Below are 15,758 nucleotides of genomic sequence, written 5' to 3' on the forward strand. Positions count from 1 at the left end.
ATATATATATATATATACATATATATATACCGCATCTTCTTTATCCATTCATCTGTTGATTGACATTTAGGTTGCTTCCATGTCTTGGCCATTGTAAATAGAGCTGCAATGAAGATGGAAGTGCAGGTATCTTTCTGAGTTAATGTCATCGTTTCCTTTGGATATAGTACCAGGAGTGGAATTGCTGGATCATATTGTAGTTCTATTTTTGATTTTTTGAAGACCCTCAATACTGTCTTCCATAGTTGTTGTACCAACTTACTTTCCCACCAACAGTGCGTGAGGGTTCCCTTGTCTCCACACCTTTGCCTTCACCTATTATCTCTTGTCTCTTTGATGACGGCTAGTCTAACAGGTGTGAGGTGCTAGCTCATTGTGGTTTTAATTTACATTTCCCTTAGTGGCTAGTAATTTTAAGCACCTCTTCATGTACCTGTAGGCCACTTGTATATCTTCTTTGGAGAAATGTCTTGCCCATTTTTATTTTTTAACTTATTTTTTAAAATTTATTTTATTGAAGTCTAGTTGATTTACAATGTTGTGTTAATTTCTGCTGTACAGCAAAGTAATTCAGTTATACACATATATACATTCTTTTTTCTATTCTTTTCCATTATGGCTTATCACAGGATATCGAATATAGTTCCTGTGCTCTACAGGAGGACCTTCCCTCCTCCACGCCCGCCCCCTGTCCCCCGGCAACCACAAGTCTGCTCTCTACGTCTGTGAGTCTGTTTCTGTTTCGCAGATGAGTTCATTTGTGTCATATTTTAGATTCCACATTTAAGTGATGTTACATGGTATTTGTCTTTCACTTTCTGACTTACCTCACTTAGTATGATAATCTCTAGGTCCATCCACGTTGCTGCAAATGGCATTATTCCATTCTTTTTTATGGCTGAGTGGTATTCCACTGTATGTATGTGCCACATCTTCTTCATCCATTCATCTGTCGATGGACATTTAAGTTGTTTCCATGTCTTGGCTCTTGTGAATAGTGCCACTGTGAACACAGGGGTGCATGTGTCTGGTTGAATTACAGCTTCGTCTGGATGTACGCCCAGAAGTGGGACTGCTGGATCTTATGGCAGCTCTATTTCTAGTCTTTTGAGGAACCTCCATACTGTTTTTCTTAGTCCTTTGCCCATGTTATTATACTACTGAGTTGTATGAGTTCCTTACATATTTTGGATATTAGCTCCTTGTCAGATGTACGGTTTGCAAAGATTTTCTTCCCATTCTGTAGGTTTTTTCACTTTGTTGATGGTTTCTTTTGCAGAAGCTTTTCAGTTTACCATAGCCCCACTTGTTCACTATTTATTTTGTTGCTTGTGCTTCAGGTGTCATTTCAAAAAATTCATTACCAAAACCCATGTCAAGGGGGTTTCTTTTACTCCTGTGGGGTTTTTTTTAGGTGTTTCATGGTATCAGGTCTTAATTTAAGTCATTAATACATTTTAAGTTAATTTTTGTGAGTGGTGTAAGATATGGGTCCAGTCTGGTGCTTTTACAACTGACTACATTATCCCAACACCTTGTATTGAAGAGGCTGTCTTCTATTCTATTAATGTGGTGTATCACACTGATTGATCTGTGAATGTGCTGCTGATTTTGGTTTGCTAGTATTTTGTTAAGAATGTTTGCATCTATACTCATCAGGCATATTGGCGTGTGGTTTTCTTCTCTAGCTGTGCCCTTTTCTGGTTTTGGTATTGGTATAATGCCGGCCTCATCAAATGAGTTTGGGAGTACTCCCTCATCTTCGACTTGTTAGAAAGGGTTTGAGAAGAATTGGTGTTAATTCTTTTTTTAAATGTTTGGTAAAATTCCCAATGAAGCCACCAAGTCCTGGGCTTTTCTTCCTTGGGAGACCTTTGGTTACTGATTCAATGTTATTACTAGTAACTGGCCTATTCAGATTTTCTATTTCTTCCTGATTCAGCCTTGGTAAGTTGTATGTTTCTAAAAATTTTTCCATTTCTTCTAGGTTGTCCAGTTTGTTGATATATTTACCAGTGCCAAGGGGAAAGGATCACGCAGCAAATTCTTTCCTAGCTTTTAGCAACTCAGCCACCTCCACGCCTCTAAGCAGCTCCCTAGCAGGGCTCAGAGGAGAGCAGGTGTTGGTTGGGGCAGGACCATGGGTTTTGGATCCTGCAGTTCTGGGCTCAGATCCCAGCTTGGCCCCTATTCACTGTGCGACCCCGGGCAGGGCATCACATATCTGTGAGCCTCGGTTCACTCAGCTATACACTGAGCTGCAACAATCTTGGAGGGTTATTATGATGATGGGCCTGGGACACAGACATCTGGAAAGAAAGGAGCTTGGGGTGTATGGGCCTAGGCAGGTCCACTCTGCTGGGGTGCGGCCACAGAGAAGCAGGAGGGCCCTGGTGAGTCATGGCTCCCTGGATGAAGCTTTTAAATGCTTTGTTCAAGGGTACTTGAAAGAAGAGGGCAGGGGGCTTATGGGGTTGGGATGCTGGCTTTGACCTCCTAAACCTTCATTCAACTCCCATCTACTGAGCACCCACTACCTGCCAAGCCCTGGGCCTTCTCTGAGGGCCCAACATGGCTGAGAGGCAGGCCCTGCCCTTCAAGGCCCCCTCTGCCCAGTAGGCAGTGCTCCTATGGAGAGGGGCCTGAATGTTGTAAGACCCAAGTGGACTGACCCAGGCTGTGTCCTTGGGGACGGCTTGTGTGATGGGTGTCACACACAGGGGATGTTTCGCTGTAGTCACAAAGGGCCATCAGTTCATCCAGGAGGCAAGTGGAGAAGGTTCCCCCAGGTGGCAGGAACGGCAGGTGTGGGGCTTGGGGTCCCACATGGGCTTGGAGGGCTGGAGCTCGGCCTTGGTGATGCCGTGGCCTGAGTTGTGCATGGCCAGAGAAGAGCGTCCAGGGTACCGGCTGAGGGGTCTGATCACCTGGACTCTATGGGAGGCCATGGAAGAGGCTGACACAGGAATGGACAGGGTGAGATCCTTGTCATGGAAGCATCAGCCCGGAGACTATGTCAGGGGAGAATTAGAAGGGCCCAGAGAATGGATGCCCAGGTTCCCAGCCCAGGAAAGCCACCACCTGGCTGTGTGTCCTGGCCTGAGTTTCCCCACCTGCAAAGAAGAGAGATTGCGCCGAAGGATGCTAATGGTGACTTCCCGCTGTGAGACGCCGCGGAGCTGCTCCCTGGCCCTCTCAGCTTTGTGTGCCAGGCCAGGCCTGTGGCAGCCCAAGCGAGCGATGGCGGAATGGAATTCTCAGAGGCTTTCAGAAGGAAGGGCTCCTGCGTGTCCCTGCCAGCCCCTGGCATGGCTGGAAAGGCTAAAGCCGAGGTGCCGTAGAATCCGGGCTTCTGTGAGCCACCCCATTAATATTCCTTAACAAATAAGCCTTGCCAGACAGGGGGGAGCCAGGGGGCAGATGGGGCACTGAGAGGCCAAGTAATCTGCTTAAGGTCACCCAGCAAAGCAGCGGCAAGCTGGACCAGGCCCCAAGGCTCCAGATGTCCAGTCTGATGCCCTGCCCACTGGACCATGAGGCCTTTAATGAGGCCACCTCCGCAGGGGCTGTGAGCTGGCCCACCGCCCAGGGCCGGTGACTTGCCAGGCGTCCCAATCAGCCGTTCTGAAAGGCCCTGCCCTTGGCCGCCAGGCTCACTGAGACCGGCAGTGAGCGCGTCAGCCGAGACTGGCGTTTCTGCGCGGCGGCCCCTGGGTCCAAGCATGCCCGGCCCTCTGGCCAGGATCCCCAGGGAAGAGGGCGCTGTCCAGGGCCTGTCTCAGAGGTTGGCGGGGGTCACCTGCAGGCTCCCTCTCCTTCTAGACCCCCCAAGGGCCCCCTTCTCCTAAGCTGCGGAGTCCACAGTCAATGTCAGCGGCACCTCTGGGCAGCACATCCTTGATGCCTTCCTCTGTCCTGGAGCCCATGGCCCTTCAGGTACAGAAGAAAGAGAGCACAGAGATTGGGTGGGGAGACCGGGCCTGGGTCACACAGGGAGATGGTGACAAAGGCAAGATTCCCGTGGGCTCTGCGGACTTCCAGGACAGCCCTCCTGTCCTGCCCCATAAGGTCTGAGCTTTGTCACCACCGGGGTGACCCCTGCAAAAGCCACCCAAAGCAGGCAGAGGGGCATGGACCCTGGGCTCATGCGTGGGCATTGGCGGGAGAAGAGGGAACACCTCCCCGGCTGCCGGGGCAGAGGCCTGGATCTGAGTCCCAGCCCTGCCACCTCTTCAGCTCGTAGGGGCCCTGGGCCTTGAGGAATTACTGGGTAACCCACGACAGGAGCGCCCCGAGGACCCCTCCGTCTGAAGCTGAGTCTCCCAGGGGCTCCAGGGCAGCCGCAAGCACGGCTGGCAGCAGGGCCCAGCCGGGGAGGGGCGGAGGGGTGCCACTTTCTTCCCAGGGCTTAACCTCCCCCTCCCTCCCTCCCCTCCCCTCCCTGGGGCTTCCACACCCTCCCCCCACACACACCCCTCAAAGAGGCTCAATTCATGTGGGCCCCTCCCCCAGCCCAGCCCAGCCCTTCCCAGAAAGTGCCCCGCTCTGTCCCCCACTTCCCCCGGGCCAGCCATTTGTAGGGGTGTCACAGAAGGAGGGGGCCGGGAGGGGCGAAGTAGAAAAGCACATGCCCGACGAGAACAAAACCCCCGACACCCCACATTGCGTTCCACAAAGCTGCAAACACACAACAGCGAGCGGCATCTGTGTGGAATAATAAAGCGGGTGTGGACGTGTGGTTCTCACAGGGCACTGGGCCGAGCCCGGGCAACGCGAAAGCATGCATAGCTAACGCTCCTGTCTGTGTGAAAGCCTTTGTCGCGGCCCGCTCCGCCAGGGACCCAGGGCCCGCGGCTTGGCAAGGGCCCGAGACATTTCTTGGAATGGGTTCCTGTTCATCACTGACACTGGTAATGAGAAATTTATACACCATCCTAAGCGGATAAATTAATTTCGAACACTTTAGACTTTGGAAGACAATGCTTCCTGGCAGGACCCTTTATCACCCCTTTTATTAAAAAAAAAAAAAAAAAAAGAGGAAAGAAACAAAGGAAGGAAGGAGGAACTCCCCACCCCATCCTTGGGACCCTCCAAACACAACCTGTGCTCCTGGCCCTGGCGCTGCTGCCCTAGCTGGGGGAGCCTTTCAGCCCCCTGTGGGCTGGGGCCCTGGGTCACTTTCTCGACTTGGTTTTGGTGTGTGCTGTCCCCCTGCCCCGACAGAGCATGACTTCCGCTCACCCCTGGCTCCTGCGAGGTTGGCATTGGGGCTGAGGGCTGGGGTTTCTCAGGCTGCGTTTCTGAAAGGTAATTAAATTGTGATAATGTTTCCATTCGGACACGGCTCCGGAGGAGGCTGGAGACTCATCACACAGGCGTGTCCTCGCTGTGCACCAGCCTGGCGAGAGCCCTGCCGGGGGCCACCGTGTCCTGGGCCATCCCCACCGGCAGGGGCTGGCCGTGCCCTCAAGGTCCTTGTCAGACCCTCAGGATGACACCGTCTGCAGCCAAGGCTGTGGCAGTGGATTGGCGTGGGTGTCAGAGGCAAGGAGGTGGAATGATGGGCCCCAGACCCTGCAGACCCTACCCCGGGAAGCTGGGCACATTTGTCCAGGGCAGGAAAGCCTTGCCTTCTTGGCTGGAGACCTCTTTTTTTGGCCAAGGCACTTCGCTGGTCAGAGGAGTGTCCAAGGGCTCCTCAGACGTGCAGCCCCCTGGCCAAGCTCACCTTCTTGCAGCCGCAAGCGGCAAATCTTTCCTCCTGGTGGCACCCCCCCCCACCCCATGACTATATGTTCTCAGTGTTACCCAAATGCCACCCACCTTTCACGTCCAAGCCCACTGAGCCCCTCCTCTGCAGGCTGCCCTGCCCTTGGGCTCCTTGGAACCGCTGCCGGGAGCCTCCGAGAGGTCCTGTCATCCCCTGACCTGGCTGAGGGCTCCCCGAGCCCAAATAGTCCCACCTCCCAGACAGCGACTCCCACCCTTTTCCAAGTTAGAGCCCACGTAGAAAGTTAGCAATTCACTGAATGCACTTTGGAGCAAAGGGATATTAAGTACAGTAGAGGTAAAAAAAAAAAATTACATTTTCACTCGATTTGATAAAATTATGCTAAGAAAATAAAAATAAAACTCTTAAGGTAATGCACTAAATTTAAATAAGCATTCAAAAAGCAATGCTTTTTTTTTTGTTTTTGTTTTTGTTTTGTTTTTTGCAGTACGCGGGCCTCTCACTGTCGTGGCCTCTCCCGTTGCAGAGCACAGGCTCCGGACGCGCAGGCTCAGCGGCCATGGCTCACGGGCCAAGCCGCTCCGCAGCCTGTGGGATCTTCCCGGACTGAGGCACGAACCGGCATCCCCTCGTCAGCAGGCGGACTCTCAACCACTGCGCCACCAGGGAAGCCCCAAAAAGCAATCTTTAAAAAATTAATTAAATGAGAAACAGCTGCTCCCATAACAAAAGTTGTTTGTGTCAGATTTAATGCTCGAGGTGGCTGTACGGGATTCCAGAACAAGAGGGTTTTTGTTTGTTTGTTAATTTTTATTTTGAAATCATTGTAACTCACATAATGTTGGGAGCATAGTAGGGAGAGGTCCTGTCCACCCATCACCCAGCTTCAAGCCACGGTGACGGCTTATGTAACCACAGCGCATCGTCCAGACCAGGAAACCAGGTCTTCGTAACAACGATCGATATCCTCCAACTTGCGATAACCCCCTTGACAAGAAACAATCTTCACACAAATAGGAGATGAAAGTTTAAAACTACCTTACAACAACTGAAACTATATTTTAAAAATCTAACAACTGTTTTTCTCTTTCTTTCATGGACAGCTGTGACGTTGAAATGCCTTGTGATTATACAAGCAGAGGTCGTACCCTATTGAATTTTTTTCCCGCAAAGGGTCTTTCCATCGTGATTAAGCAACGCTGGCTTTTGTGGTTGGCTCAGTCACCTGCAGTGGTGGGGAATCGACAGAGAGGCCCCCCCCTACTTTAGGCGTGCGAAGTGGGGTCTGAGGGCTGCTGCGGGGCTGTGCTCCTTCTCCCGCATTCCTGCCTGTGCCTCAAGTAGCAGGAGCCCGAGCCCCTCCGGCCATGCCTTCTGCAGCTGCCGGGTGGCTCCTACTGTTTCTCGACACCTCCTTCAGGAAGCCCTCGGTGATTTGGCCCATCACTTCCCCAACGCTGGGAGCACAGGTCACACTCCATGGCGTTTCCCATGTCCTGGTCTCTGTCTGCATTGGGAGCTCAGCATCCTGAGGGCGGGGCTGGCTCTGATTCCTCTTGGTGCCCCGGGCACCCTGCCCCGCCCGGCCCGCGGCTGGGGCTCAGTGCTTGAGGAAGGCAGAAAGCTCCTGCCCGGGCTCTCTGTGATCTCTCCTCCTCCACCCCAGCAGCCCCAGCTCACAGGCTCCCTGCTTCACCAGCCAGCCTGTGGCCATGTGCATGACTGTCAGAGCACGCTGCCCCCTGCCCTCTGCCCACTTCCTGCCCCAGCGCTGCAGCTCCCCCGGCAGACGTCCTGAGCCTCAACCTTGCTCAGCCCAGAGCCCTCGGACGCCACCCTCGGGATGCTGCCCCTGGGGGAGCTGCCCCCGCCTCCTCGGGGACCAGGTGGGAACGGAGCGCAGTGGGACATCAGCTCCGCCAGCAAACACGCATCTGTGCCGGGTCCGAGCTGGGCTTCTCGAGGCCGCCGGGCGGGAAGGCCAGCCGAGCCCCAGGTCGTGGGGACAATCGGGAACAAGCAGTAGCCCGGCCTGGCCACCCTGTCGCCCCTCCTACCTCCTCAGGCCTTTTCCTTGAACTGCACTGCTGGGCCAGCCCCCTCGCCTCTGCTCACCCACCTTCCCGGCTCCCCCTTCCCGGCCCCTGCTCTCTGGTTCCCAACCCTCCCTGGGCCACCCCCTCTTTCCTCTCCCCCCTCCCTGCCCCTCTGACTCTTCTGACTGCTTTTCGGAATCCAAGGGCAGTGCCTCACGTTTTGTTGGGAAATCCCATCTTGGTGGGTCCGACTCCTTGTGCTGATGGGTCCAGCAAGGCCTCTGGGTCTTGACTGGTGCCCCTGACTGTGTGTCCCCCAGCCGCCCCGCCCCGGCACCAGGGAGACTCGCCAGCACACCCTAAACTCGGGGAGGGCCAGGCTCGGCCCTGGGTCGTCCCCACCTGGGCACTCAGATCAGGCCTCGGACCCCAGCAGATTTGGGTAGGGTTCTGAGCTTTGGAAAGCTGAGTAGGAAAAGCAGACAAGGTCAGGGAGATGCAGCAGCTCTGGGCTGTGGGCTGGCCCAAGGCTGTGCTCAAGTCCCGTGGCACCGTTTCCAAGCCGTGTGGCCCAGGACTCCGTAGGAAATGGACCCCGATCGCTTTCCTCTCCTGCATAAACCCACTTGGACTTTTCTTCACAGTAAGGAAAAGAGTCCAAGCTCTTTGCCACAACCTACAAGCCCTGCATGTCCACCTGCCCTTCGCATCCCTAGGACCCCTGGCCCCTCAGGGTGGGCCAGCCGGGCGTCTTCCTGTGTGTCACCCTGCAGATTTCTGCCTCTTGCTGCACCCCTGCTGGTCCCCCTGAGCCTCACGTGGCTCTGGGCTCCTCCTTCTGGCTCTGACGTCACCCCCACTTAACGGCCTTCCCTGATCACCCTGCTAGCGTTGTCTGTGTCTCCCCGACATCCCTCCAGCCGGCGTCCTCGGCCCTGCTGTGTCGTGGGATGGCCGAGCGGCACGCTGTGCGGGCTCCAAGGGTGAGAGCCCTGTGGCCTCGGGCACTCGAGCTCTCTGTGCCTCAGTTTTCCTCGTCCGTAAAGTGGGAACAATGACAGCACAGACCTCAGAGGATCATTGAGTTTAGAACACTGCCTGGCATTTAATACAAGTTTCAGCTCTGTCATCATCTTCTACAATTGCCTACTTCACCTTCGTGTGTGTGTTTTAGCTGCTCTCCTCCGCCGGCCCCTCCTCTCCCCGGACTGTGAGAGCAGGGTGCCTCTGGGTGCGCTTGCATCCGCTGGATCAGCAGGACCCAGGACGCGCCTGGTGCATACTAGGCGTTCGCTGAATACCGTTTGGACAAAAGGATGAACAAAGCCTGAATACGAGCCCTGCCTTGCCTTCTCCACATCCCTGAGTTTCAGATGCACCCAGAGGAGCTGATGTTTCACGGGTGGTTTGAGGATGAGCTCCGTGGGGCCTCTGTTCAAATTTGGGTCCTACTACTTCCCAGCCTCGTGGCCTTGGGCGAGTCACCAAACCCGTCCAAGCCCCGGCTTCCTCAAATGTATGATGAGGATAATTAAACCGTCCCAACCTCAGGGGGTGGCTGTGAGGATTAGACAACAATAGGTTTATAAAAGGACCTCATCATTTTTGCCTCCTGCTTGGAGGCTTTCTGTCACCTGAATACTTGATGAACACCTTTTCCAGGTCTTGACTGAATGCACGGATGACCGTGCTCCAGGGCGGAGCGGGCCACGGTAACCGCGCCCCGTGTCACTCTGCCAGAGACCTCCACCTGGATGATCTGAGGCCAGCGGTCACTCCCTTGGAAACACAATCGTTTACCCAGTTGAGAGTCCGGCGACCTGTTGTAACATGGCCTCAGCATCCCCGACATCCTGAACGTGTCGGCGGAGCCGTGAACCATCCAGGTGGGGTGTCGCTGATTCCAGCACCCCGAACGCTAGAGATGCTTGCAAATACTTTCTTAAAACAAACACACTTTTTGTTTGTTTCAGGGGCCACTTCCCCTGACCTCTGAAGCCCACAGGTCCGAGAGAGAGGAAGAGATGAGTCTGTCATAGCCTTTTCTCTGGAGGGACACATTCCTTCCCAATTCTTTCCAAACCCTCCTCCAAGTTTCAGAAGAATGTAGCTGTCATCGAATGCAAGTCTATGTGCCTGACAGACAGTGAGGCCAAACAATACTGAAACGTTGGAATCTGGAGCAGAGAAAGGTTTATTACAGGGCCAGACAAGGTGACAGGTGGCTCGTGCCTCCGAAATCCCCGGGCTCCCCGAAGGGTTTCATCAAAGCGTTTTTTAAAGCCAGGTGAGGGAGGGGGTTGTGGCTGGTTGCTGCAGACTTCTTGGTGCAGGAATCCTTTGTCCACGAAGGTCAGGTCACGGTGTTCCTGTAAACCTCCAACAAAACAAATGTCATTCCCTGTTCTGCAACTTTTTATCTCTGTAGGAATGGACCTTATCCCCTTAAAGGTCAGGGCCTTGAGAATGGGCTCTCCTGTGTATTTCAGGCTAGAGGCTACATTCTAAACTCGAAGCAAAAGCAATAGAATACAGGGGTTACGGTAAAAGAAACTGACCTAACATGGAGTCAGGTTTGTTCTTCCCTGTGATGTGGCTGGTTTACAGGGGCAGGGGAAGGGAAGTGATGTATTTATCAGCCTTCTTGGAAAGTCACATGCAGCTCTCTCCTGCACCTGTCAGTATCACCCTGCAGGCAACGTGTGATCGTCCTATTTCACAGATGAGGAAAGTCGGGTGTCAGCACGTGTTCAAGCTCACACACACCAGCTCTCTCTAGATCCAAACCCCGTCCCCTCTCCCCGACGCCACGCTGCATCCCACCAGCTGGAGTTGCTATAAATGTACTTGCTTCCCACCTGGGAGATGACAGATTTGGTCCTGTGTCCTGTGAGCACGACTTCCGCAAGAGTCCTGAAAGGAAGGTCTGAGTTCACATCTGCAAACCGCCCTGGTAGACTGGGAGCTCATCCGTCGGAGCCAAGAAGCTGGGGCTTTGTTTGGGGCCACCAGCTGCTCTCTGGCCGTCCGCTCGCCTGTCCTGGGGCTGCCTTCCCTCTCTGGGATGCGGGGCCAGCCCCCCTGTGGGACGACCCTTCTTCTGGCTGACACAGGGAGCCTCAGCCTTCTCTGCCTTTCATCCCCACCATACGAACATGATTAAGCCTTCAACATGCTCTAACTCATTGCGGGGATGCCCAGGAAATGAGAAAGGCCTCTTTCGAATCAACAATGACCACTGTTGACAATGGAAGTATAAACATGACCTTAATACATGAATCGCCAATCATCAGCCCTGTTAATAAACACTGTCTTTGTCATACACACGTGTGGTTCAAGGATGATGCTTGCATTGGCTGGGAGGGGCCCGCTAGGGCTTGGGGCCGCCCAAAATGCAAATCAGAAAAGAGGGGTCGCGTTCCCTCAGCCCCCCAACACCGTCCTGTGGGGTGACCGAGCTGACTTGCTGGGTTGCTCAGAAGACCAGCGGTCAGGAAGTCTGGTCTGTACTCACAGCCCGGGAGAAAGCTTTCTCTGTTTAGTTCAGGACAGATGGGCCCTCAGGAGACCAGCACACAGCCGCACATGCACACCTGTGCGAGGCCCACGTGTGTTTTTCCGGGGACCCCATCCAGTTGTGTGAAGTGATTAGAAGACTCTGGAAGCCTCCTGTTTTCACACACCACGTGATTTCTATACAGACAGTGCAGACTTCCATCAGGCCTTTTTTTTTAGTTTTGGTTGTAAAGTAACAGAGACCAAAATAACCATGCTTAAGCAAGATAGGATTTGATTTCTGTCTCAGAGAAAAGTCCAAAGGGACGCCCTGCAGGATGGCTTGGTGGCCCTCTCTGTGAAGTCCTCAGGGGCCCAGGTTCCTTCTAGCTTTTTGCTCGGCCATGTGTGGCCTCCGTTCCCAAGGACACCTTCATGGCCAAACGGCCATTCCAACCATCGACCCCACAGTCCAGCCCACTGGATAAAGGAAGGGATGGAGGGGAAGGGAGTAAGAGTCCACAGCTGTCTCTTTTTAAAAAAATTTTATTGAAGTATATTTGATTTACAGTGTCGTGTTGATTTCTTCTGCACAGCAAAGTGACCCAGTTATACATATATATTCTTTTTCATATTCTTTTCCATTATGGTTTATCACAGAATATGGAATAAAGTTCCCTGTGCTCTACAGTGTAGGACCTTGTTGTGTATCCATTCTATAGATAACAATTTGTATCTAGTAACCCCCAACTCCCAGTCCATCCCTCCCTCACCCCCCCACCCTTAGCAACCACAAGTCTGTTCTCTATGTCTGTGAGTCTGTTTCTGTTTCATAGATAAGTGGATTTGTATCGTATTTTAGAATCCACGTATAGGTGATATCATATGGTATTTGTCTCTCTCTTTCTGACTTACTTCACTTGCTATGATAATTTCTAAGTCCATCCATGTTGCTACAAATGGCCAAATTTCTGTTTTTTATGGCTAATATTCCATTGTATATATGTACCACATCTTCTTTATCCATTCCACTGTCGATGGACACTTAGGTTGTTTCTATATCTTAGCTATTATAAGTAGTCACAGCTCTCTCTTAAGTTCCCAGAAGCTGTCACATGACACATCCCTTAGCCAGAAGTTAGTTCTGTTATCACCTTTTGTTGTAAGGGAACCTGGGAAATGAGCTCAGTCCAGGTGACCCCTTGCAATGGAAGAAAGAAGAATGGGTACATCGAATCAGGGTTCCGTCCTGGGCAGCTAGGTCACTTTTTGGCCTGGTGAAAGGATCCACAACCAGTATTCACTTCTCTGCAGCCAGAAGAGAGCTCCGGAACTGGCCAGTTCAATCCCCTTCCCTCCCGTTTCACAAATGCTAAAACTAGGCCAAGAAAAGGGAAGTGACCCTCACAGATGACATGCCTCACTCTCTGCCCCCAGGTGCCCTTGTGTCCTGGCTCCCGGCCACAGCCCCTGTGTGACAGAGAAGGCAGGCCAGCAGAAGAGGGTCTGGTGGCAGTGAGGAATTGGGGAAGGGCTCCTGAGAACCTGTCAGAGGCCAGACAGCAGCCTAGACGTTTTACATCCATCACCTTAGTTAAAAACTCCAACAATCGGTAAGGAGATAAGGACTACTGATTTACAGAAGGGGAAACTGAGTCTTGGAGAGGCTAAGGCCTTTGCCCAAGGTCACAGCTGCTGAGCAGCAGGGCTGATGGGGAGGGGGGGTGCGTTACTTGGGTCTGTCTCGTCTTTCTGCTGCACCTAGAAGCCACTCTGTCACGCCCAAGCCACCCTTGTCCCCGGGTCCGAGTGGCCCTCTTGCGGGGCACACGGGAGGAAGCAGCGGTGTCCAGCGTGGGTCACGTGCCTCAGGACGGGGCCAGGCTCCTCCTCTCTGAGTCCCTTCCGCCCCCTCCCACGCACATCCCCACGCTGCCTGCTCTCTGTGGTCCTGGCCACACAGGAGTATGCGCAAACCGCAGCCCCGCTCCGTCTAGTCGGCCAAGGGATCATGACTGAGCCCAGAAACATTCCGGGCACTTTGGACAGGCAGCCTCTCTGGGCTCAGAGGCTCATCTGTAAAATTGGGCCCAACGGTACCGGCCTTGCGGCACTGCAGGGAAGAGAGGGTCAGTGGGAGCCCCCCTCCCCTCCCCTCCCCCATCAGCCCAGGCCCGGCTCTGATGATGCCTCTGGGGCCTTGTTGTCCTCTCCTTTGTCTGCTGTGCCCTAGAGACAGGCTGGGAATGTCCTGGAGAGCCTGTCTTACCATTGGCTTTCTCCCTGCCTCTCGCACCCCCTTTCTCAGCACCCCTGTACCCGACACCGGCCATGCTGAGGGGAATCCATCCTGGGATGCCTCGAGAAGCTCCCAGGCTGGCAGATGGCTGCCTGGAGGTGTGGGTTGTCCAGCAGGGTCAGCTGGTGGCCCTCAAGGGCCTGACCCCAGATGGCTCCCCCTGGCTCTCTGGGGAGCCTGGTGGGTGTGCTCTGTGAAGAGACCCCTCCCAAAGACCTGATACCATATGAATGTCACCTCCAGGGTCTGGTGCAGGAGCAAACACGGCCACCGCCCTGGGCCGCAGGGCAGGGCTATGTGTCAGAAGAGGGCATGCTGCCTGCCAGGCCCCTGCTGGGGATTCTCCTGTGGGCTCGAGGGCCCTTCCGCTTCCTTCTTTGCTCCCTCCCTTCCATCTGCCTGGAGTGCCCTTCACGACTGCTTTTGTCCAGATGAATCCTACCTGTCCTCACAGTTTAGAGCAAGTGCTACCTCTTTCAGGGAATCCCCCAATCCCCAGGTGATTAGACACCCCCAAAGGGGCCCTCCCCTCTTCATCAGAAAAATATCCATCATCTGAGCTGTCATTGTTCGGGTCCCTCCTGCCCATGAGCACCTTGGGAACAGGGACCAGGCTTGGTTCACCCCTGGGGGTTCTGGAAAACTCTGCCAAATGAGTGAATGGACTTCTCAGGCCTGGAACAAAGTTGATCCTTAGCAAATGCTGGCTGGAAGCCTGAATGAGTGATTGTAGAAATGAATGAAGTTTCTGGGAAATGGGGGTGGGAGATGCACAAACCTCACCTTCGCGCCAGTTTCATCTGGGACCACCCTGTTGTCCACAGTAAGTGAAAATAACTGTGGGCGCTCATGTATTGCCTGCTCTGTACCAGGCATCACTCTCAGCGCTTGGTATGCAACCTATTTAATCCTCACAACACCATTATGAGAAAGCTGCTTGTGTGAGTCTGCTCGGTCTGCCATAACCAAATGCCGTACATGGGGGGGCTTAAACAACAGAGATTTATTTTCTCCCGGTTCTGGAGGCTGGGTGTCCACGTTCAGGGTGCCAGGAGAGTCAGGCACTGGTGAGGACTCTTCCTGGCATGTAGACTGCCGCCATCTTGCTCTGTGCTCATGTAACCTCTTTGTGAAACACAGAGAGGGAGGGAGAGCGTGTGCTCTGGTGTCTCTCCTTGTAAGGGCACTAATCCCATCATGGGGGACCCCACCCTCACGACCTCATCTAAACTGAATTATCTGCCAAAGGTTCCACCTCCAGATACCATCACGTTGGGGGGAAGGGCTTCAATGTATGAATTCTGAGGGCATATAATTCAGCCCATAACGCTGCTAAGTGTGTCCATCAATTTGGGCTGGGTTATGCCATGGCAACAGACAATCCCAACATCTCAGTGGCTGAGAGCAACAAAAGTTGATTTCTTGCATTTGCTACACGTCCAGTGCAGGTCATCAAGGGGCCTCTGCTTTTCATGGTCCTTTCATTGGTCACCAAGAGAGTGGTGATGGGGGAGGGTGTGGCAAATCACTTAGCACTTCATTGGCTAAAGGAATTCGCAAAGCTATTTCTAGGTTCAAAGTAGGTAGGGAAACAAAACTACTGTTCTGAGTGTTCCAAGACTGTCTAAAAGAGTATATTGTCTTTTGAAGAAAAAAAAAGTAGAGAAGTACAGTCCTACCATGTGTCCAGAAGGAGAACTAGAGCATTTGTGAACAGCCCAAATGACCCCTGTAATCTTACCCCCGTTTTATAGATAGGTAAGCTGAGGCAAAGAGAAATTAAGAAACTTTGCCCATGGTCACTCAGCTAATAAGCTGAGTGAGCCTAACGCTGCTCCCTATCTCCTGTGCTGTCCTAGAGGAAGGCCAGGCCGTATTCCATGGGCCCTAAGAGAAGCCCAGGAGAATGCCAAATTCACACACCACTTGCCCTATAACCTCTCCCACCATGGAGCTGCCACTGTCCGCCAGAGCAACACAGGAGGCATGTGATTCATTGGACCGGACCCAACTGGACTGAAGACGAGCCACTCATCTCGTAGTTGTGCCACAGGCCAGCACCGATACATACAACACCTAAGCATCTGGAGTTTCCCATCCAGTCGCAAGTTCAAGCACACCTCTGTTCCCACAGGTGCCCCACAGTCCTTGACACGGAAGACTCTGTCGCTCCACTCCAGGGTCCTTGAGATGCCTG

This window comes from Neophocaena asiaeorientalis, unplaced genomic scaffold (assembly GCF_003031525.2).
Source record: "Neophocaena asiaeorientalis asiaeorientalis breed wild unplaced genomic scaffold, Neophocaena_asiaeorientalis_V1.1 scaffold593, whole genome shotgun sequence".
In the NCBI taxonomy this organism is placed as follows: Eukaryota; Metazoa; Chordata; class Mammalia; order Artiodactyla; family Phocoenidae; genus Neophocaena; species Neophocaena asiaeorientalis.